This window comes from Equus przewalskii, chromosome 5 (genome assembly GCF_037783145.1).
Source record: "Equus przewalskii isolate Varuska chromosome 5, EquPr2, whole genome shotgun sequence".
NCBI classification, from domain to species: domain Eukaryota; kingdom Metazoa; phylum Chordata; class Mammalia; order Perissodactyla; family Equidae; genus Equus; species Equus przewalskii.
In genome coordinates, this window is record NC_091835.1 from 10,699,954 (window position 1) to 10,722,897 (window position 22,944).

At 37.6% G+C, this 22,944-nt stretch overlaps 1 long non-coding RNA gene across 1 annotated transcript; it reads left to right on the forward strand.

Moving 5' to 3' along the window:
- The first annotated feature begins 896 nt into the window (after positions 1 to 896).
- On the forward strand, positions 897 to 12,441 carry LOC139083244 (uncharacterized). Its single transcript, XR_011539800.1, has 2 exons — positions 897 to 1,051; positions 9,123 to 12,441. It is a non-coding gene; the product is annotated as an uncharacterized lncRNA (long non-coding RNA).
- The last annotated feature ends 10,503 nt before the right edge of the window (positions 12,442 to 22,944 follow it).

Genomic DNA, 22,944 nt, shown 5'->3' on the forward strand with positions numbered 1-22,944 from the left:
CATGAGGTCCCATCGCTGCAACTACAGCCTGCCTATTTATATTTCATTAGACACCTATCAGGGGTAATTGAACATCGGCAGGAAATTCATCAAGTCTATTCCATTAAATGGTCAGTTTACTGCCTCTCAGTAAAGCTGGGCCCCATTTCCTCTGTGTGTCTCATTATGTTCTCATGTGGAACTTTTATAGTTTTCACTTGGATTGCTATCATTTAAAATACTTTGATAAATGCCTCTTGCACCCGTACTGTTTAGCAGGCTACCCTGGTAAGTTACTCGGCGAGCTAAATTGGCAGAGCAGAATCACTGCAAAGGTTATAAGGGAATTCAGGATACTTTGGTCTCTCTGTGTATAGCCTTCTGTAGCAATAGACTTCTTGTGCCACTTTACAATATGAGTTTCTGTGTTATAGATATCCATCTATTTATAAACATGGGTACTTGTTTTAAAAACCTGACTTCGATTAAAAATAAGATTAGCTGGCTTTAAAGCTCCTAAAGCCTTCCACGTCTGGAAGGGTCTGTGATTAAGAACCTTCCTCTTGCTGTATTCTGATTTAATCTGCTCAGCTCTCTGTTTTTTCCATGTCCACCTACACACAGCTGTCAATCTCCCTACAACCTTTCTGCTGTCAGTCAAGTGACAGCCTTGGATGCGAGCTTTGTGTACCAAGGCCTCCTGAGGCCCAGCACTACATTGAGATGGAAAAGGGTAAGGGGGACATAACCGATTCTTCTTCGAAAGCTGGGGGTGGGAGATTACTGGTGGGAGGGTTTTGCTCCACAGCCCTTTGGAAACTGCTTTCTCAAGCACATGCAAAAAACGCAGGCACATATACCAGGCCCCCACATCTGCAGCCCAGCACCAATGTAATGTAAAATTATCCTGGAAGGCAAGCATTCCAAGGTTTGTTGATGCAAAGAATAAAGCACCCTTGCTGAATTTCACTGGGTGTTGACGGCTAAGAATAGTCCTTGTTTCTCTCCTAATGTGAGTGATTATATGCCTCTAGCTTCCCCTTTCTTGGATTGACTGACTCTTAGCTGACCTGTAAGTACTAACGTCTCTTCATAAAATTACTCGGGAGTATTTGTTTTTGTTAATTGGAGAGTAGCTGGAGAAACGTTCTGCTTACGACTTTGTCCAGATTGCGTCCTGTATAATTTAATGTCTTCATGTTGGAAGGAGGTTGCATCCTGCAACATGAAGCCACACTATTGAGATCTTTCTGTTTGTACAGTAGATTACTTCCCCGAAAAGTCAGATAGGTCATTAGCACAAATGGAAATTTTGATCTCTGGAAAGAGGGCCTGAATTAAGACATAGACCTCATTTTAATTACTTTGTTTTTATTTGGTGCCATCTGCATTCTATTAGGAGTCTCTTAAATTTGACATCATATTCTTGATCAGCTAACATTGCAGGATCTTTAAACAAAATGTTCCAAGTTTATGCTAAAATCACTGGAAGCCCTGATATTCCTAAAAATAAACATTAATTTTCACTTTGTCGCAGGAAATGACTTTTATTTGCCTCTGTTTCGATGAAGGTAGATGTCGCCTAAAATATTTAATGCATGATAACATAGCAATGTATTATACTTTACTTTTTGCTTTTTGCATTAGTTATGTTCGAATTTTATCTTTTTGTGTGTTTCTATTTTTATTTTTGTCTTATTGGAGAGAAGAAGATAAAAAAGTAAAAATTGTGAATGATACAAATTTGAATGTTTATCGTCCTACATGAATTGTCGGTCTGGCTGTCTCTCTGGGGAGCGCTGTGGTTTGTAACAGTTGGGTTTCTCGTCTACCAGGCACAAGGCGAGCAGCAGTTGTTGAGGGTCAAGAGACTAACCAATAAACCTGAGCAAATAACTTTATAACCCAGGAGCTTATCTGGGATGTTAACACAGATGCTCGGCAAATCCATGGGGAATGTTTGGTAAATGTCTGATTCCCCAATGCCTTAAACCTGTTGAGTGTAAAGCTAATAATTACCAAGAAAATAATTTTGTGATTCTTTTTTTTCTGAACACAGTTAACCTTCAAAAACAGTAATCCTTTTGGTACTTAGTATAAAAAATAGAACAGGTCTAAATGTAAAGAATTCTGGGAAATTACACACACACACAACTGAAGAAAAGCAGAGAGTAAAGACTTTTACTTTTAAAATTAAAGCCATATTATTGATTATTCTTATACAGATTCATAGTTTACACAGATTCTTCTTCAGAGATAATTTATTTATTTATAATTCTGTAATATGTTTTGCTCTTCATGTTCTGATAAAACACACATGCATAATTTAAATCTAATATCACTTAGAGTTCAACTTTTTTGACAGTTGATTAACTTTCAAAATGATGAAATTGGTGAGAACAAATGAAGTAGTCCTCGGAATTAATATTTTAAAGGTCTGGAAACCCCCAGTAAACTATGCTTGGCTGTGGATAGAAACAGACTTTTAGTAAATTGTCTTCTTGGTAAGATTATGCCAAGAATAATACTGGTCTTTAGAATTCAATTTGGGTTCTTTTGGTGTATTTCAATTCAAAGTGTACCTGGAGATTATCCGTATAAATAACAGACACACACATAGGCACACACATAGGCAGAAACTCACACAAACCGAGAAACAGCCTTGTTAAGCTGCTGAGCTTTCTCATCGCTAAAGAATATGCCTTCAAGCAATACCATCTTGTCTTCTAATTCAGAATAAAAGCCATTTATATGGGAGGAGAGGGAAGGATGGTTGATTGTTAAAGAAAAAAATAAACTCCTTAAAACCAGCATCTGTATAAAATTGCCTCCTTAAACCTCAAAATAAGTTATTGATTTTCTCTTTCATGTCCATATTATTGAATTTCTCCTTAATTCTTTCTTCATCATAGAAAACACACAGTTTTTCATTTTTGTTCAGTATATTTAATTTGGGAAATAATAACCATAAAAAATGAATTTCAGTGGGCAAACTATGCATGCAGGGGTGTTTTCCTGTAAGTGTATTAATAAATGAATCAGGTTGTAATTAATCTATGCATTAAAATTGAACTAGCTGATGGTGAAAATTTTCCCAAAACTTTGAAAGGTTTCCTTCTTTTCTGTGACCACATGGAATTTGCGCTGACTCTCTTTATGGGGCCCATTCATTACAGCCGTTTGGGGAATAAATGTAGATTTTCACACAATTACTTTCTTGCTGCCAAACCAAAATGAATGGCCTTGTGTCGTACCATATTGGACAAACGTGCCCACTTCTGTAAACAGAGTATCTAATTACATTTTCCATTGTCTCTGCCGTCAACTTTTGATTTCAGGAGCTTGAAAATTGTCCCCCAAAGCCACCAATATTGGCTTCTTTTTCTGGCTGATTATTTGCCCCCAACAAAAAAGAGGAATAAGACCCAAAACAAATACAAATAGCTTAGCTAGTTAGCAATTGTGCTTAAAAGTTAGATGGTTTGGAAGATTCAAATTGGTAATTCAAATGAGATTTCGAGAAACCAATGCTTTTAAATTTTTTCCCTTGTTTTCACTTTTTTCAGGAATCACAGATAATTTGGAATTGACTGACCTTTTAAAAATATTGTCAAAATTAAGCATCATATAAAAATTGATTTGTTTATGGATATGGCATCGTGGACACATACAGATTCAACGTTGAAGGTTTTGACTGTTTGAGAATAACTTTGATTGCCTATGATATGTGATTTTTAACCTTATTGAGACTCACATTCAAATTATGCACTTTATGGCTAAAGCAGAAGAGGGAGTCATTTAGTCAAAGGACGCTACCTGTCCATCCAGTATTCAACCTCATCTCAACTCTTAGGTTTTCTGCTCTTTATCTCACACACCATAATTCTCTTTACTTTGATCACATTCTAAGAGGGAAACGTATGCCTTGGTGAGAGTTGCAGTTTTCATCTGTAAAGTGGGACTAATCATAGTGCCTACATCAGGATTGTTGTGGGAATTAAATGAGATCCACCACATACAGCTATAAACAGAGTGCCTGGCACAAAATAATTGTTCATTGCTAATACTATTGTACCTTAATTTAGTGAGGCGGTAAGCCATTTTTAAAAATTGGACCATACAGTTCTATTATTTAACATAATTGTCTGAAAGACGTTTTTAAAGAGTCTCGCAAGTATTTTTCTGCCAGAGAGTACTGTTTCCGTTTGTCGTTAGTCTTAAATTCAGAGGTGGACTTACCGTTTAGTCCATTGGGAATTGTCTTCCTTCCATGTACTAACTCTTGCAGAGATTAATCTGTTTTTATATTTGGATATTTTATATGTTAGTTTTCATCTGTTGCAAAATTGTGTGTGTGTGTGTGTGTTTGTATGTGCATGCATACAACTCCCTTGTTGTTTGGCTAGCACAAAGTGTGAGCCATAACTTCTTTCTTATACCTGAAATTTACATTGAAATAGCAGGTATTAGTCAAAATTGTTCACTCCTGAGCACAGACGACAAAATCTTAATTAATGGAATGTAGATTCTGTTTGCAACATGACAAAACAGAACATGGAAATCACACAATTTAGCTCAGGGTGCTACAGAAACATGCTAAATAGTGGAAGGAAAGTCCTATTAGCAAGCTAGAGTCCTGGATCCTGGATTGTTTGCTGTTGGACAAGTAGTCACATCTCTTTAAGCCTCAGTTTGCAATCTAGATCATTTTGATAGTTCCTTTCAACTCTCAAATAATACAAGCCCTCATTTCTAGCAATTTCCACACTTTTTCCTTGGGGAAGAATAAAGCTTCATATTCAGTCACTTCAAAGTAATTATAAACTATTCATAAACAAAAAAACAATCATCGAATGGGTGGTATTCAACTTGATGTTTTTGTATGTAAATCCTCTTAGCTTCTGTAAAAATTCTGTAAGGAAGATAGTTAAAACCTATTTGCATTTTATACATAAAAAATTCTGTCTTCTAAAATTACGTGTTTAAAAACCTCAAACCTATTAAAGAAACACATGAAATGCTCTGTATATTTAACTTTTATTATAACGTTAACCTTTATTGTGTTTATGAGCGCAAGCTTATGAATTCATAACTCTCACAGAGGGTCTTCATAAATAAAACAACCCACTTGGATCTGCATGTTTCAAATAGCAAGGCAGCAAGCAACCAACAGATGGATGCATTTTTAATTAGTCAATCCATTGCTATCTTTTGGTTAGAAAATTTTCTTGCAGGTTGTAACAAAATCTTTCATTGGGTGCAAAAATAAAGACAATCTCAGAATCACAGGTTTCCTAAAAGAATTATATATTTCAATACTTTGATAACCTATTCAGATTTTGTATAGTGATAAATTGAACTAAATTATTGGTGGAAAACAAACAAAATAATTTGACATTGTTGTAAATCTGAGACATGAATAAAATTAGCATCAGAATCTACTTTCTTTTATGTTTACTGGTTTTAATTGAGTTAAGTAAGCCAGTATGATCCAATTCAGTTCAAGGCTGTTTTTGCAATGTTGTAAGGAACGAATCTATAATATTATGCTTTAATTTTTAATTTGCATTATACTGACAAATAACTTTAGAAAAAGATGCTCCTTGTTTTGGAAGAATTGCTCTAAAAATGAGAAGATAATATTTATCAAAAGAAGCCAGATGCAAAATTATGAAAGGTCTTCAGAGATCATATTGGGTGGTTCCCAATTTTAAATGCTGTCTTTTTCTAAAAAGAAAAAAATAGTTATCAGATTATCGCTTCATATGCACAGAGTAAAAGGAATGGAGAAGTGAAGTAATTATTTCCATAATTCAGGCACTTAAAACTTTCTTCTAAAATATCCAAATGATTGATATGATAATTTTGACTGAATTAGTCAAATTACTCTTTCACAGTTTGCCTTCTCATTACATGCGTAGATACAATCTAAGTGTGGATGTAACATTTATAAATGCAGAACACTAAACTCATAGCTTACAGTACCTTTCAAGATTCATCCAATTATATATAATCACTTACCTTTTGGCAACATAGAGGGTAACAATTTATCATCCTCTTCTTCAAAAGCACCTATTTAGAACTTTTCCTCTGGGACCCTGTAGCATTGCTCTACAAAAAATTTCACTGTATGACACTAGACCATTATAACCATACAACTATTGCCAACCGCTGTGGCATATACATACATGAACTATAGGTAACAGTGCAAACATTGCGCTTGAAATTAAATGAGTAATGACTTTAACAATATTTTATCAGTCTATTTAATAAAGTGTGTTAATGTCAAGATATTATATGCTTTTGCAGAAGCTACAAAAAAAAAAAAAAATGGATCAGTCCTAAATTGGAGATTCAATGGATGGTTTCTATAGAAAATCTGATGACAATTTGTATAAATTTTTTATTTTAATTGACAAGTTTATATCTTTATGAGTTAGAAACATAGTATAGAGGGGGAAAAATAAGTATGCAAAAACTCCAAATGATCTACTAGCAAACCAAAGAATAGAAACAAAGAGAGCCTCCTGGAATCTGGTCTCATTATCTCGATGAAAATTCTGTATATAAAAGTAGGTATACCTTTTGCCTTCAGAAAATGAATAAGGAACAGATTTGTTGATCATGCTTGTGGAAAGATGCTTTAATATTAATAATAAAGGAGAGAAGGCAGAAGACCCATTTAGTTTAATTTTCCTTCTTTTTCACTGAGATGAAGAGATAGGCTTTCAAACTGGAAAAGAAGGAAAAAAAGATTGGAAATTCAAGCAGTCAACAATCAGGCTTTGTGTTAGATGCCAGGCTACAGTGGTAACAAGGCCAGTACAGTGTCCCCAGGATAGGGGAAAAGAAAGAAGAGAAGAGAGAACAACTTTAAATAACTATAAATCTCCAAGTACAGTTCAACTCTTTCCCAGGGAAAGGAAACAACTTACAGGCGTGCTTGTGGAATCATGGTTGATAATCTTTAAGACACCCTGAGAATGAAAGGGATGTGAAAAAATTGGAAGGGCTATGAACAGTGGTCTGTTATTTGAAAAGTGCAAAAGTCGGACTACAGAAATTATAAACCAGTAAAATTAATACCGCTTGCCGGCAAAATGTCTTAACAGTTCTAACAGACAAGTTGTTGGGGACACACAGAGAAAGAAAAGGTGATCACTAGGCATCAGAATTGTTCACCAAATTCAAGTCCTACCTGAGTGTCTAGAGAATTTCTGGCACACAGGAGGCGCATAATAAATAGTTGCTGAATGCTATTCTTTCTGGTAGAACAGTTAGATCAGATAACACCAGAGTGTATCTTGATTTTAGAAAGACAGTTGACAAAGTCTCTCATATCTTAACGGACAAGATGGCTCTGTCTGGTTCAACACATTTATCAGTGATTAAGATGACATCAAAAACAAGCTTATCATGTCTTTGGTACACAACTGAGAAGAATAGTTAATTTACTGAGTAAGAACCAGACTTAAAATTATCTCCGTGCACTGGAACAGTGGAATAAAGCCCAAACATGAAATTTTACTGAGATAAACATAGAGTCTTGGGTTTTGATTCTAAAATGATCAATTATATAGGTCTGGGATAAAGAAGCTCTGACTTCATATCAGTTTATATGAAAAAAGATCTGTTGGGCTTAGTGAATGAAAAGCTCAACACGTGTCAACAATAGGAGAGAGAAGATGACAAAACAAATATAGTCTTAAGCTAAATAAACCAAACTCTAGCATCCAGATAAAGAGATGAAAGTCTTACCATCTTCTGCACAGTGGGTGCCACATCTGGAGTTGGATGTCCTTTCTGGGACTCCACTTTTTTACAGGGACATTGACAAATGACAAAGATCCGGAGGAGGGCAACAAGGATGATTGAGCCTTGAGGCCACGACTTATGAGAAATTGTTGAGGGGAGCGGGTAATGGTTAACAAAGAGAAGCTTAGCTTAGCAGATCATGACAGCTGTCTTCAAGTAAATGGGGGGTTGTCATGTGAAAGAGAAGCACCCTTATTCTATTTTGTTCCAAGAGCAGAACTAGGATCAGAAGGGAGCTTTTATTAAAAAACAAATTTCTTGTTAATGTAAGGAAAAACTCTCATGATTTGAGTTCTCTCTCTGCTATTTCTGTAAAGTAGTGGCCCCCAAGAGAAGACCCAAGCAGAACCTGGTTAACCATCTATCAGCCTTGCTTTAAGAGGGAATTCCTGTATTGACGGGAAAATTGAATTCCTTAACTTCTAAGAGTATTTATGAAATGATGACTAAAACAAGCAAATTGCTAGGCAATCCAGAAAGAATTGTGTGGAAGTTCTGCATAGGATGACAGCTATTGTAAATGTCTGTGAGGACGAAGAGGGCAGATTTAGAAGAGGAATCCATCACCTAGGACAGTGCTGGCTGTAAGAACATAATATGGAACATATATCTGAGCCACATGTAATTTCATATGTTTTAGTAGCCATGTTTAAAAAATAAAAACGGCTAGGTGAGGGAGCTGGCCCAGTGGCCGAGTGGCTAATTTCACGTACTCGGCCTCAGCGGCCCTGAGTTTCACCGGTTTGGATCCTGGGTGTGGACCTAGCACTGCTCACTAAGCCATGCTGAGGCGGCGTGCCACATAGCAGAACCAGAAGGACCTACAACTAGAATATACAACTATGTACTGGGGGCTTTGGGGAGAAGAAGAAGGAAAAAAAGAAGATTGGCAACAGATATTAGCTCAGGTGCCAATCTTTTCTTTTTTTTTTTTGAGGAAGACTAGCCCTGAGCTAACTACTGCCAGTCCTCCTCTTTTTGCTGAGGAAGCCTGGCCCCAAGCTAACATCAGTGCCCATCTTCCTCTACTTTATATGTGGGATGCTTACCACAGCATGGCTGGCCAAGCAGTGCCATGTCCACACCCAGGATCCGAACCAGCGAACCCCAGGCCGCTGAGAAGTGGAACGTGTGAACTTAACCGCTGCACCACCGGGCCGGCCCAAGGTGCCAATCTTTAAAAAAAGAAACAGCTAGGTGAAATTAACTTTAATAATATATTTTATTTAACCTCATTTATCTGAAATATTACTATTTCAACGTATACTCAAAATTAAGAAATTTATTGAGATAATTTATGCTCTTCTTTTCATACTTTGTCTTTGAAGATCTTACGCTTACAGCACATCTCCATTCCAACTGATCCTGTTTCAAGGCCTCACAGCCACACGTGGTGAGCGGCTACTGTATTGGACAGCACAGACTAAGAAGCTGGAGTCCCCGAGCGTGCCTAGTTGGAATCAAAGGAGTTATTAGTAAAATCAGAACTGTGCGGGTTACCAAGAAGTTCCAGAGACACAGCCAAAATAAAGAGGGTGAAGCTGCGGAATGTTTTCATTCTGGCAACCACAGGAGCGACAAGAGCCAGGAATACAGGTGGAGTTTGACCAAACAGAGCTGAGAATCCATTTGAGGCTGAACTGCACCTGCCCCACTCCTGGTTGCTCTGGCAACCAGACTCCCTCCCCATGCTAATGACATTATAATGAGAACATCCACATGCAAATGAATTAAGCAGTAATTACAGGCAGATTCTCACTTGTTCTACTAGCTCCACTTAAGGGGGTGGTGGTGGAGAGAGGACTTGGGGAGAGTTTGAGACTGCACAGAGGAGATGGCGAAAGGAAAGAATTGGAGTTACGAAATAAAAGGGTTATCTGGAGGCTGTACACCAGGCAATAAAGTCCTGTAGTTACACACTCACGTTGTTCCATCTGTTCGGCTTTCTCTGCTCTGACCATCACTCAGTGGGAGAGAGACCACCCAGGGGAAAGGGAGCCAAGAATAGGGAGACAACAGCGACTTTGCAAAGAAGGCACAGGTTTAGGGAGCAATGCCGACCCCCCACCCCCCACCAGTTTCAAAATAAATTACTTATGAATTGTTCCACCTCCCAAGCCACCCATGGGGAGCTACCGTGAAAAACACTGAAACTCTGGGAAAAGATAAAAAGGAGAAAGAAAGACTGTCCTTTATTCATGGGTTTGATTTGCTCTTAATTGCTTTTTACAGTTGCCCCAAGTAGATCAGAGGCACATATTAATTAATAGTGAACAAGTTGAATACAGAACTTCAGAAACTTGATAACTGGCAATAAGCAGAACTTGGCTGATGTGGGAATAGTGTGTAGACTGAGGTTCCGCATCTTGTAGGAATTTTTAGGTTTCCAGAGCCTCTCAGGAAAAAAAGTATATATATATAAAGAAAAATCTGGTTGGTGATATGATAAGAAAAATATTCAGCAACTGATCAAACAATTACGCATGCATTGGAGGGTGCCTTGCTTTGGCTACCACGCCAATAGGCACAATAACATTATTAACACTATTATCAGTTATGGCCTTGAAATGTGGTTTTATAAAGGAAATGATATAGTAATCTTTTCTTTTGGAATAATAGAAAATAATTATGTAGTGTTCATTAGATGCCAGGAACTATTCTAAATTACACAGCAACCCTATGAGGTAAGCATTAAAGTTAATTCTTTTCAGAGGTGGGGAAATACAGTAGTTTGCCTAAGCTAAGTGGCGGAGACAAGTCCTGTTTCCAGTTAGCTCAGCTCCATTACACGATGTCTAGGGTAGAAACTCCAAAAAGATGAACCAATTTTTGTTAACGGTTAACTAATCAACTATTTCTCTATCTAATAGAACGACTAATATAGTGGAATTATTTAATGGTTATCACATTTAGAACAAAACATGGAATAATGAGAAGGCCAGTTTGGCTGGAATGGAAGATTTATATAGGGCTTAGAGGAAGGTGGTTGTAGGGGCCCAGCTGACAAGGAATGCTAAAATAGGGAGGCTCTAGAAAGATGCCATTGACCATTTTTGATGTGAGGCAAACAGTATTTGAAGAAATTTAGTTTGGTAGTAGAGTGTAAAGACAAGAGGGGAAAGAGACTTGAGCTACTGAGACCAGTGAAACTATAATTTTTTACCCAAGTGCATGCATGTAATGATGGTGGTAATAGCGATGAAGAAGATAATCAATGAGCAGAAATTTTCAGGGAAAAAACCCAAGTGAAACTCTGGATAGTGAATGGAGTGGAAAACATGAGGAAAACAGAAAAAAGGATAACAGCTTAGGATTAAATCCAGGACTTTCTGCCAAAGTGATTAGAAGAGAGAAATGGGGAAGTTTAAGTAGATGAGGGTACAGTTTCAGCCTGGACACTATTGATATTTTGGGGCCAGATAACTCTTTGTTGTGAGGGCTCTCCTGTGCACTGCAGGAGGTTCAGCATCACTCTTGACCTCCACCCACTGGATGCCCATTGCACCCCTCCCCAGTGTGACAATGTCTCCAGACATTGCTAATGTCCCCAGAGAGGGAGGGACGCAGGCAGCAGCAAAATCACCCTCAGTTGAGAACTTCTGTTTAGGGACACAGAGAGTGAGTTTGGTAGACTTTTAGGGAGTAATAGGATTGTCAGGTGAAAATATCCAAGAGGCCTGGAAGCGCGTAATTGAAATTCCAGAGAGAGATAAGAGGGGAAAGCCTGCGGTTCCAGGAGTGACTGGCCTGCCAGTGTGGAAGGAACAGTTGGTTAAGACAATGAGTAGGTCTTGGTGATCCTGGAAAGAGACATTACATTAAAGTCAGTGTGTGTAGAGGGCATGGGTGGTGGCAGTGATGGTGTAGAAATTAGGTTTCACAAAGTTAAGGAGTGAGTGGAGGGTGATGAAGAGATGGTGGCAATGAGTCTGGATTATTCTTTGAAGAATTTTGGCACTGACAACTACAGGAAAACTAGGGCACTGTTGCAAATGGCTAGGTCGATGGAAGAATTTTCCTTTTCGGGAAATGAAATAGTAGAGAAAGTTTTCAGGCAGGCGGACAGACAGGCAGAAGCCAATGAGAAACACTGGAGAGGCCAGGGTATTGCAGAAAGAGCAAAAGCTTCAGTTTGATCCTTCAATCAAGAAGGCAGAACTTCTGGGATGAATATCACTCTATACACCTATTCCTAGAAACTCCCAAGAGGAAAGTGTAGAACAGAAAAAAAAAAGATGCAAATTTACTTCATGGTGAAACTGGGAAACCAACTCCAAAAACTTTATGAGGGAAGGTGGCTTTTCACTGTATGCCTTTTGTACTTTTCTTTTCTTGTTTTTTGGTGAGGAAGATTGCCACTGAGCTAACATCTGTGCCAATCTTCCTCTACTTGTATGTGGGAACTGCTCCAGCATGGCTTGATGAGCGCTGTGTAAGTCTGCCCCCGGGATCCAAACCCGAGAACCCCAGGCCACCAAAGCAGAGCACGTGAACTTAACCACTATGCCCCCAGGGCGACCCCCTGCCTTTCATACTGTTTGATGTTTGACTCATGTAAATGTATATTAATTTTTATAAAAGTTAAATCATTTTGTTTAAAGAAGGCTCAGAGCTGGAAAATAAAATATCATGATTTTTTTTGTCTTCTCTCAGAGAGAATTCTAGAATAACATTGTGTACAATTTCTAAGACACATCTGTAGGGGTGGGACTCTATAAGTTAGTCTTTTGCCAACTGTCTGAGTCTGTTCTTTGGGATGTTGAAGACAGACAACTATGGTAGTGATAAGTACGTGAAGTTAAAGGGGAATATTTCAGTCAATTGGTAAGAAAAGTAGATTTTTAAGTTTTTGGAATCATCCACTTTTTTTCAGTTTGTCCAAAGTATCATCTCAAGCCCCTTAGGGGGAAGGTTTTCAACAACTAAAATCTCTCATGAAATTTACATTCCCTTTTTACCAACATTTCCATGCGTCTATGCATTGAAAGCTAACTAGAATTAGAGGTGCTTACCACAGACAAAAAATTTAACAGTTTTTAATTTATTATATTATTCTAAATTATACACATTCACTGAAACTTTTAAAATAGGGTATGTGTTGTTCTCTGTGATCAAGAAAATCTCCTCATTCATCAATGTAGTTGCTTACCATCAGCAAATCTAATGGAGGCATAGATAATGCATCCTTTTTGGCAAACATAAACATTATATGAAATTTAGAAAATCTAAGTATTGGATACAACATGCTGAACTTGGTTTCATTTAATTGATTTTACGGGCTTTTATTTCTCGAGTCATGGAAGAATGTCTTGAGGATTTCAGAAATTTTAATCAGAAAGCTTTATTATGTTTTATCTATAAACTTCTTTCGCACTCCCTTTTCAGGTGCCCTGTGGAAAGGTGCCTATTGAAAATGATTTACCGGAAAAGATTTTTTTGTGCAATGTATACTAAAATACTCTGTGTAAAGCACTTAATTTGAATGAAATATTTTACATTGCAACTGACATTATAATACCTTAATTACACACGTGCAAAGCTACCTTGATGCTCTTCTTCTGTCTGTTTCCAAAAGAACACGTGTATTTCATATATGTTCAAACATTCACACATATTTTTTGAGTGCCGGGTACTTTGTGAAGTGCTAGAAATGCTGTGGGAATAAAAGCAGCAAAGACTCTGTTCTCCTAGAGGTAATCTTCTAAGGTGGGGGTAGGGAGAATAAAGCAAATGAGCAAATCACATAACAAAATAAATGATAAAGGCAACTGCACCTGAGAGTGGAGAGTTGATGCTACAGGAATAAGATGTCACAGAAGGCCACGCAGATGAGGTGGTATAGCCATATATGGGCTATGTTCTCTGGTATGTCCTCAGTGTTTACACATGTAATGTGTAAATTACATATTCATATATGTCTTTATGCTGAGTTGAAACAAACCTTTACTCATCAAAGTTAGAATGTCAGTCTCCAAGTGCCTGATAAAAAGGAACAGATGTTTAAAATACTAACTAATTGATTTGAGCATAATCTCTTACTTGCATTTAATCTAGTTATTTAAATTATAGTTTAATTCTAATGAGAAAACATTGTTTATGGGAAACGTATATTGAATAAATTCTTATTGTCCTTAGGTTCATATTTTTTGCGTGACTTGGAGTTTAAGAACAGGGTTAGATACACTATCTTTATCATGTCATAAATAACATCAATTTCTTCTTAATAATTCCTAACGCTAATTTGCTTGATTTTGTTCTGTTACCTCTCCCAACCCACATTTTGGTCCACAATTTATAAATTGAAACTAAATGTGAAGTTTTCATCCAACAGAGTAAGAATTTGTCATTTCCAACAGGTCATCTCTACCATTAGTATCCATGATAAATATTGAATATTTTTATTGGATCAATGTCCAAAACAAAAGTTGTTTCAGGATGCGATACAATATTAAAATTGTACCAACTTATGGAACTCAAACAAGAGCATATATTCAGGAATGGATACAGTAACTTGACAACAGTATAAATTAACTCTTTGTGTGTGTGTATGATTAAGATTCAAAAAATATTAGAAGAAACGAGAATAATTAAGATCTAGGAAGAAGTAATTAACATGGACACATACAAAAGATACTGGAATAGAGATGAAAACAGCACACTATGACTAGATTACATGGATTTTCCCAGATAAACTTGAAGCGCCAGCTTCAGGATAAACTTGTTTTTTTTTTGTAGGGTTGTTTCCAAACCCTCCAACTCATTCAGTTAGCAAGAGTCCCACTTATTTTGCACTCAAACAGGTTACCGCTCTGGAGAAGTGTCCTTTATTTGTAGTTTTTATGGCTTCTTACAAGTTAGTAACAAGTACACCTAGACACACTTGCAAGTTGATTATTTATACTGTGGTATAAACAAGCCTGGAACACGAAGTCTTGGCACAATTTTTAGAATATTAACCTAGAAAATCATTCTGAACAAGCATAGAAATTTCAGGCTACTAATACCCTCAATTCGAGTAATAAAATTCAACTATTTAGCCCTATATTTCTTTAATATGGTCCAAGTCAATAATTTCCAACCTTGGTTTTTTTCACTCTGCGTGTTGTTTCAGTTTTCTTATAAGAACTTTGGAAGTATATATATATATATATATATATATACATAAAATCTTTTAAAACCAGCAAATTAGTCACCAAGCAACTAGTATGTGTTTACTATTTAATTAGGCCTTGTGGGGGCCAAAGGGGAACCACTACCCACGGTCCCCACCTGGAAAGCTTGTAATTTTGTTGGAAAGATGAGCTAAAAAACAAACAGTATACAGAAATTAAAGTAAGGAAATATAATACAAATGTAATTAGAACTCATTCTAATGTTAAATGTGGGTGTGTGCGTCTATATGCCATGTGGTGCTTTGAAATTAAGCGAACATCCCTTGGATTTAAGCGACAGGTTGCTATCATACAGTGATATGAAAGCATAGCTTACATATTTTTCTTGTTCATCTTAACCCAATCTGTATTTTATATTTTGAGATAATTACTTAAAAGTAAGACCTGTCAGGAAAACTGAAAAGAAGTGGATGGAAACCTTGGCCTCATCTCTGTGTCCCTGAACAGCTGTCCGCACCGGAGCTTCAGAGAGGCTGTGTGTCCTCGTGGGGCCCACATTGTTCTGACCGTCTTGGAACAGCGTGGTTGTGCTAACCCAATTTATGAGATCCAGCAACATCTGGTGGCATTGGCATCCCTGTTTAGCTCTGATTGTCACTCCTTGTCAGCAGATGAATGTGTCCTGAGTGTCTGCTGGGCTGTGTGATAATGGAGGCTGCATGAGCAAACGTTGGGGTGGGCGTGGGCAGAGGCATTCTTGGGGCTCCCCATGCAGTGCAAAGTGGGCAACAAAGGGGAGGTGGCAGGGTGCACAAAAGTGCTGATGCCAGAAGGCCTGACACGCCGCAGGCGGTATGTGACATCTCGTGGCTTTTGGCTGTTGTTGGGTGTGATGCGTGTCACGGTCATGATGGATGACTTTCAGATCTTTCCCATTCTATCATATCGGTAAGAAATTCCCTCTTCCTCAAATGCCCTTTTGTTCCGCCATCTCTGAGCTGCAGATGGCACCTACCCACGCATTCCCATTATGTGAGGCCTACAGAGAACGTCGCCATTCTTCAGGGATCCTGCTCATGGTTGAATTGCTGGCATTCAATTAAGACTTGAAATTATGGCTTTGGGCGGTTTAACCTCTTTTAACACAGAGTAATGGTAGCTACTGGGGTCATTTAAGAATTTCCAGAGGTGCCACTGATCTATTTCATTAAGATCTGAAAGGATAGAATCAGTGGAGAAAATTAAAGCAATTGTACTCTCTACCCACTTCAGAATTAAATTATTCTTTATAAAGAAAAAAATATTCTCTTTGAGAATAAAGCCATTTGTATACACATATGAATTGCTAACAAAATGTGACGTGATCTCTCAATTGCAAAATTCAGCCTAATATAATAATTCCTATTAAGTACGGAGGTGAAACATACATGAGTTGAGGGTAGGCCAAAGTAATAGCTTCTTCTTTCTCTCTCTCTTTAGCTCAGTGACATAAATTTTACATAGCTGATCTGTGCAGCAAATATTTTTTACTTAGGAAAGGCTGCAATAATGAGTAATGTAGAAAGGAGCAGATTTATTATACATAGCTTTCCCTGTTCCTTTCTTATGATAGTTCCAAGCATGATGCTAAAAGAGAATACAAGATGTAAGTATGGATAAGTCAGTGAATGGGCACAGGGATTTCTTCTGAATTGTAGAAAAAGGCAATACGTCATCCAGGGGCTCCCAGGTTCAACATATGTTCCATGATAAGTGCAATGTGTGAGTGGTTGAAGCCACTCAAATGGAACACTCCAAACTGATGTTTAAATATTTGCGGATTCAAGTAACACTAGTTGTAGAGGATGAAAGCCTCACAAATTCCTGGAAACCTCAGATTAATTTTAAATAATCAGCCTCAGACTCCAGGTTACAGGTAAATTGGGTTTCGAGGGTAGGATCAAGGTGCATACTTGATGGTTATCAATGGAATGTTGGAATTCCCAGGAAGGGCTCCCCGTGTGCACAGATAAAGAAAAAATACTCTTGGAAAAGTCATTATCAGGAGGAACACTTGGTTAAAAGGAGAGATAAGAAAGCAACCAAAATGGGAGAGTTAATGAAAAAGAGACAGGAATTTGGCCAAAGACCTGAGTAAAAAGACGAAAGGAGTCACGGATGTAATAAACACAAGGCTCTGGGCCATTGACTGAGAAGGCTAATGGCTTTTGAAGGCCGACCTAGTAAAATATAACCCTTATCTACATTGAGTATGACAAGGGACAACAATAACACTTATTAAGAGCTTACTATGTGCCAGATACTTTTCTAAATGCTCTGTGTGTATGAAACAACCTTTTGAAGGATAGATACCCAATCAATTAATAGTTTAATACGGTGTGTGTTGTGTTCTCTATACACGTGCATTCTCCAAAGACATGGTTTCCCAAATTACCAAATCATATGACCCCTTGGGTGCTATTTAAAAATGCAGATTCTTAGGGCCCTCCCACAGAGGTCTTAGTCAAGCTAAGAGCCCTTTCTTTTAGTAAGTACTATAATCCACATAATTCTTATGCTCAGGACATTTTGGAAACACTGACTTCAGGAAAAATAAATTTTCCTAGATTTTTTTCTTTTACTTTTTAAGATCATACTTCACCTTTAGAAGTAAACAGAGCCAAAGTTTACACTTCATATCTATTAGGCAGTGGACATTCAATACATATCTTTAAACGATCATATGAAAAACTTGAATTGCAGGATATTGCTAAAGAAATGTAGCCTAAGTTCAAGGGTAGCTTGACAATGGATAAAAGGGATTTTCAAGTAAAAGTCTTGCCTCATCTGTTTTAATTTGAATTGCTAGAAGTAAATGACTTGTAATGAGTACATTGCATGTTATTAAATGATGTTATGACGTACTGTACAGTGGATCCTAACACAGTGCGTGGATCAAGGTCGGTTTCCAAGACCGTGATGGTGTCTAATACATTTCTTTACTGACCAATGAAACATCTAAAAGAGGGTGTTGAATTCTAATGCAATATTCAGTTGTGTAGGCAAGCTTAAAGTCTCCTCTATTAACTCCAAATCATCTAGGATTCTGACAAACTAGCAGGACTCTGTGAGTCAAAAAGACTAGAAAAGAAGATACTATTTTCTGGAAATTTTTACCATAGCAAGCCTCTTATTCAAAAAAGTTATTTGAGCTTTCTGAGAAAATTGCCAGAAGTCCACCTTTGTGTTACAGGAGAAAATGGAGTACAAAGGTGGTTGAAAATCACTTCTTTTTTGTAAAGGCCATAATTTGTAAAAATCGAATCATTTCCAAGGTAAAAATGTTATCTGTAGCATGCCTGGCTTTCAAAAAGTCCCGACACAAAGACAAATATAGAAGCATGGTCTGTAGAGATGCCAAGCCATTTCTGGGCATCGGCCCCCTAATCACAAGAGGGCTGCACAAGTGAAACAGCTGCGTGGAGAATCACTTCATCCCAACAAAAGGTTTGGGCTTAAGACCAGTTGCTAAGTTATGAATCCGCAAATCAAGCTGAATATTTACAAAACTTTAAATTTGCATTACATGAATTTGACTCATCGTAAGCATCACCACTGTAAGTGGATTATGAATATGTGCTTGTTACCTAAGAAAAGTTGTGATTTGATTATCCTGAAAGAAAATAAAAACTTCATCTCTTGTAAAAAGGCTCCTATGAAATCAAAGGATAAGTGGAGAGAAAAGCGAAGGGACGGTCTAATGCAGGGTCTCCCGATTTTAGCACTGTTGACATTTTGGGTGGAATCATTGTTTCTTGGGAGGGGAGTCTGTCCTGTGCATTGTAGGGTGTTGAGCATCATCCCTGGTCTCTATCTACTAGATGCCAGTAGCACTCCCCACCCAGTTATGACAATCAAAAATGTCTCCAGCATTGCCACATGTTCCCTGGACGGAGAGGAAGGATTACCTCAAGAACCACTGCTCTAATGTGAGCATTGCCCAGAGAAATGCTATTCCATTTTACTGGAGCATTTTACTGGGTTGTCAAGAAAATGGTCCGAGTGGTGTTTGTGATCAATGGTAGCCCACCACTGTTTGTTTTGCCTATGGGACAGTATCCATTTTTTTCCTTATCCTGACATTTCTCAAGTCCTTGAAAATGGAGTCAATAGAAACCTCCAAAGCAGGCTGCCCACAGCAATGTTAACATGAATAGATGGATTGGGGAAAAGAGCACTTCCTTTAGAAACTCAAGATGTGGGCCGGCCCACTGGAGCAGCGGTTAAGTTCACACCGTCCGCTTTGGTGGCCTGGGGTTCACTGGTTCAGATCTCAGGTGTGGACATGGTGCCTCTTGTCAAGCCATGCTGTGGTAGGCATCCCACGTATAAAGTAGAAGAAGATGGGCATGGATGTGAGCTCAGGGCCAGTCTTCCTCAGCAAAAAGAGGAGGATTGGCAGCAGATGTTAGCTCGGGCTAACCTTCCTCTAAATAAATAAGTAAATAAAAATAAATAAATTTAAAAAAAAGAAACTCAAGATGCTGCAGGATGTGGACTCACTTCTTCAATGGTTTATGCTCATTCTTACAACAAATAGTATAAGAATATTTGCTACTGGGAAGTGATGTCCCTTCTTTGGATAAACTTTTGTTTGTTTCACCATACTTAGGGCTAAAGAGACGTAAACCCCAGTGTCTCTCTGGGTTTATTTATAACACCTTGTATTCCCCTCCCACATATAGCCCCTTGTGTATTATTCTAGATGTAACAGTAGTTGTCTACTTTTACACTGCAGTGGAAATCACTGTGGTAAGGAGTCCTGTGTCTTTGAATAGTGCTTTGTTTTATGCAGGTGAAGCTTGCATTTTGCTTTCAGGTGAAGTGAGCCCAGAAAATTAGCATTAAACATGTAAAGACCCTTGGTCAGAATAAAAGTCAGATAATACCCAAGCTCTAGAATAATATGAAAATACTGCTCTCCATAAGGATGCTACAATATAAGAAATAGTCTTAAAATGAATTCAGGTACATTAGCCTCATAGAAATAGATTGCCCCAAATTCATATTAATTTTCAAAAAAGAGTACTCGCAATTATTATATCTATATTCTAAAGTTACCTATTAAGGTACATATCAAAGGCTAAATATCATTAGGAAATGCACTGCTGCCAAAATGTTTTTTGCTTCAAAGCATCAAGTTCTGAAAATTTACTTTCAGTGCTGACATATCTGATCAAACTTTATCTTGAATCATAAATTTACCTTCTCCCTAGTAGGCTAAATAGAATCATGGATTATTAATTTGCTATTTCTCCTCTTTCTGCAGGTATGTACTTGCGTTTCTGATAGCCACGTGCTCTCATGTGTTCTCTCTCCTGTTTCATGCTCCCTCTCTCTCCTCCACTGTGTTAGCGAGAGTGGTAGAAAAGAGTTAGATTCATTGACTTGAATGAGATGAAAGTTCTGTACGGTCAGAGACTGAGACACATTTTTAAAAGACTGAATTGCTTAAAATTAAGTGCATGCAGTAAGATACTTTAAAAGAGCAGCCTCTAAAATTCCCAAGAACTTTTTTCCAAGAAATCAACAATCGTTATTTAGTGTAGAGTACTACTTAATATTCACTTCAATCAACGTCCCATCTCTAATGATTGCTTCTGAGTGGCATCCACCCAGGGCTCCAGTGATAAATATTTAATAAAGGGAACTCCCTCTACCTTTTTTTTGCTGTTTCCCATATGCATTAAATTAATTACTTCACTTTAACAAGCAGAACTGCTCTCTCAAATGCTACCACCTCGATGCTCCACACTCTTGAAATCTCTCTCCGCACCAGGTTGATTTACAGCGAAATAGTCCCAAAGACTGAAGTTTTGGGAATAAATTTTGGCAGCAATAAAACACGAAAGAAGCTTTGCCCACAAAATAGAAAGGTTCCACTGTGGTTCTTCTCTCCTTCAGACTTGGTGAATATTGCCCCGTATTTGGTCATTTCAATGGAACGGCATAGAAATTTTGCTTACTGAAAGGGGAAAATGAAGACATTTTACTTGCTTTGTGAAGGGCTTGATTTCCCAGAGACTTTTTTTTCTCCTTTTCTTCTTTTCCTTTTTTTTGGTAGAATTCTCTGTGTGCTGAAGACATTCTGTTCTGGTGAGCTCTGCACTTCTTACTCATGGCAATTACGTTCACATCTTTGATCTTGGGAGAGATCTCTTGTGCATATTTTGTTCTATTTATGTCTTTGATCTGGTTCCTTGTGATATTTTTAAGGTTGTGTTTTTACTAGAAAGACATTCAGCCTACAATATTTAAAAAGGAGAGAAAGGTGAAATTTAGTTTATCCATATGACATTGTCTTTTTAGGCATATGGGCAAATTAGATGTCTCTGTACCTCTCAGTTCCTTCTTCCAACATACTGATAATTTGTGCTTTTCAGCTGTCATAATAGTGGAAATCTCAACAATCAGATGGATTGCCACATGGTCGAGCAAACTCAGCTCAATAGCTTTGCAATCTTGTTATACCATTTGTCGTAAAAGAACCAAATGGGTCTTCCAATGATTCGGTTGGTGATATAGCTAGAGAATAGTAACCGAGTAAATTCATAGAGCTCCTACATATGAATGGTTTAAGGAGTCTTATTTATTTGTTATTACCATTATCCCTTTATTTAATATGAATTTATTTTCTTGTTTATGTAATGTATCATTTATAGCCAGGTTTCAGGAATTCACCCAGGCAGCTTGAAGGTGATATGTATTACTGAGGGGAGATTAGATAATAACATAACAGCTAGCGGTCGCTGTAGCAGTGGCAAAGTGCTATGAATAAGGGGGCCGCCCGGGACCTAGGAATGTACATGACAAAAATTGGTCACCATGGCAACATCTGAGCAGTAGGAGACAGGAGCTGAACTGAACAACACAGAATTGCAGCGGCCTGATTGAAAAGAACTGCCTATAATTTAGCTTGACAGACTCGTTATGTAATATGTTTTCTGTACTATGCAAATGACTATAGAAATGTGAGAACCCAAAACAGTCTATAAATTTAGACTGCAATAAAAAACATACACCTTTCTTTGGGGATAAGATTAGGAATTCCAATTTGTAGCATGCCAGAGGGTTCTTTGTTCGTAATAATCTTCGACTCTGGGCATTATCACAGGTCTTTCTCTATAAAGCCATGTCTATAAACAAGATTTCCACATTTTAGAGGCCTATTTATGCAAACACTAAACAACATTTTATAAAAGCAAGTAAAACCAGAGTTAGAAGGCATAGCAAGGTGGCACCAATATAAGAAAACACTAAGTTGAACAGCTCCGTGGTGAACTTCATCATAGTAAATATAATTCAATCAAGTTTTCCTTTGAATTCATTTCTAGTTAAGTGTTTGCTCTTTGAATTATGTGGATACTTGTCCTCGTTTTCCTTTGCAATTGGTTTGTGTGGCATAGAGTCAGAGACATAAGGGACCTCAAACAACTGTATGATCTGGTAAACAAAGGTTAAATGGTATTTTTCACTTTTATAATTGCAGAGAGGGAGAGGGGACCTTTCAAGGGCACTCGCAACATGTGTGTGGATAAAGACAACCAGAATATAACCTATTAAAAGACTATTAAAACATAAAAAAACCCTATTAAAAGTGTTTTAAGATCAATGATACCTCAGTCAATAAAACTTCTAAACACAAAATCTCTTCCTAAGATTCAGTAATGTTAAGCATACAAGTACTTTATATATCATGTAAAACAGAATCGTATAGCTTAATGGCAATATCCTTGCTACGCTGTGCATGTGTTACTATTAATAACAAAATTATTAGTAATTGTGGAATTAATTAGACCTTAAATTTACTGAGCATTGTGTATGTGCTGGGTTGCCCCATTTAATTCTCCCCAAATCGCTGTGAGGCAGAAACAAACATGCTCCCTTTCTGCAAATAAAGGCTTAGAGAGGTAAAGTAATTTGCCCAAGGTTACATAGATAGTAAATTACCCTGATTAGAGCCATCTAGCTCCAAAGCCTAGTTTTCTAAGCGTAGTTT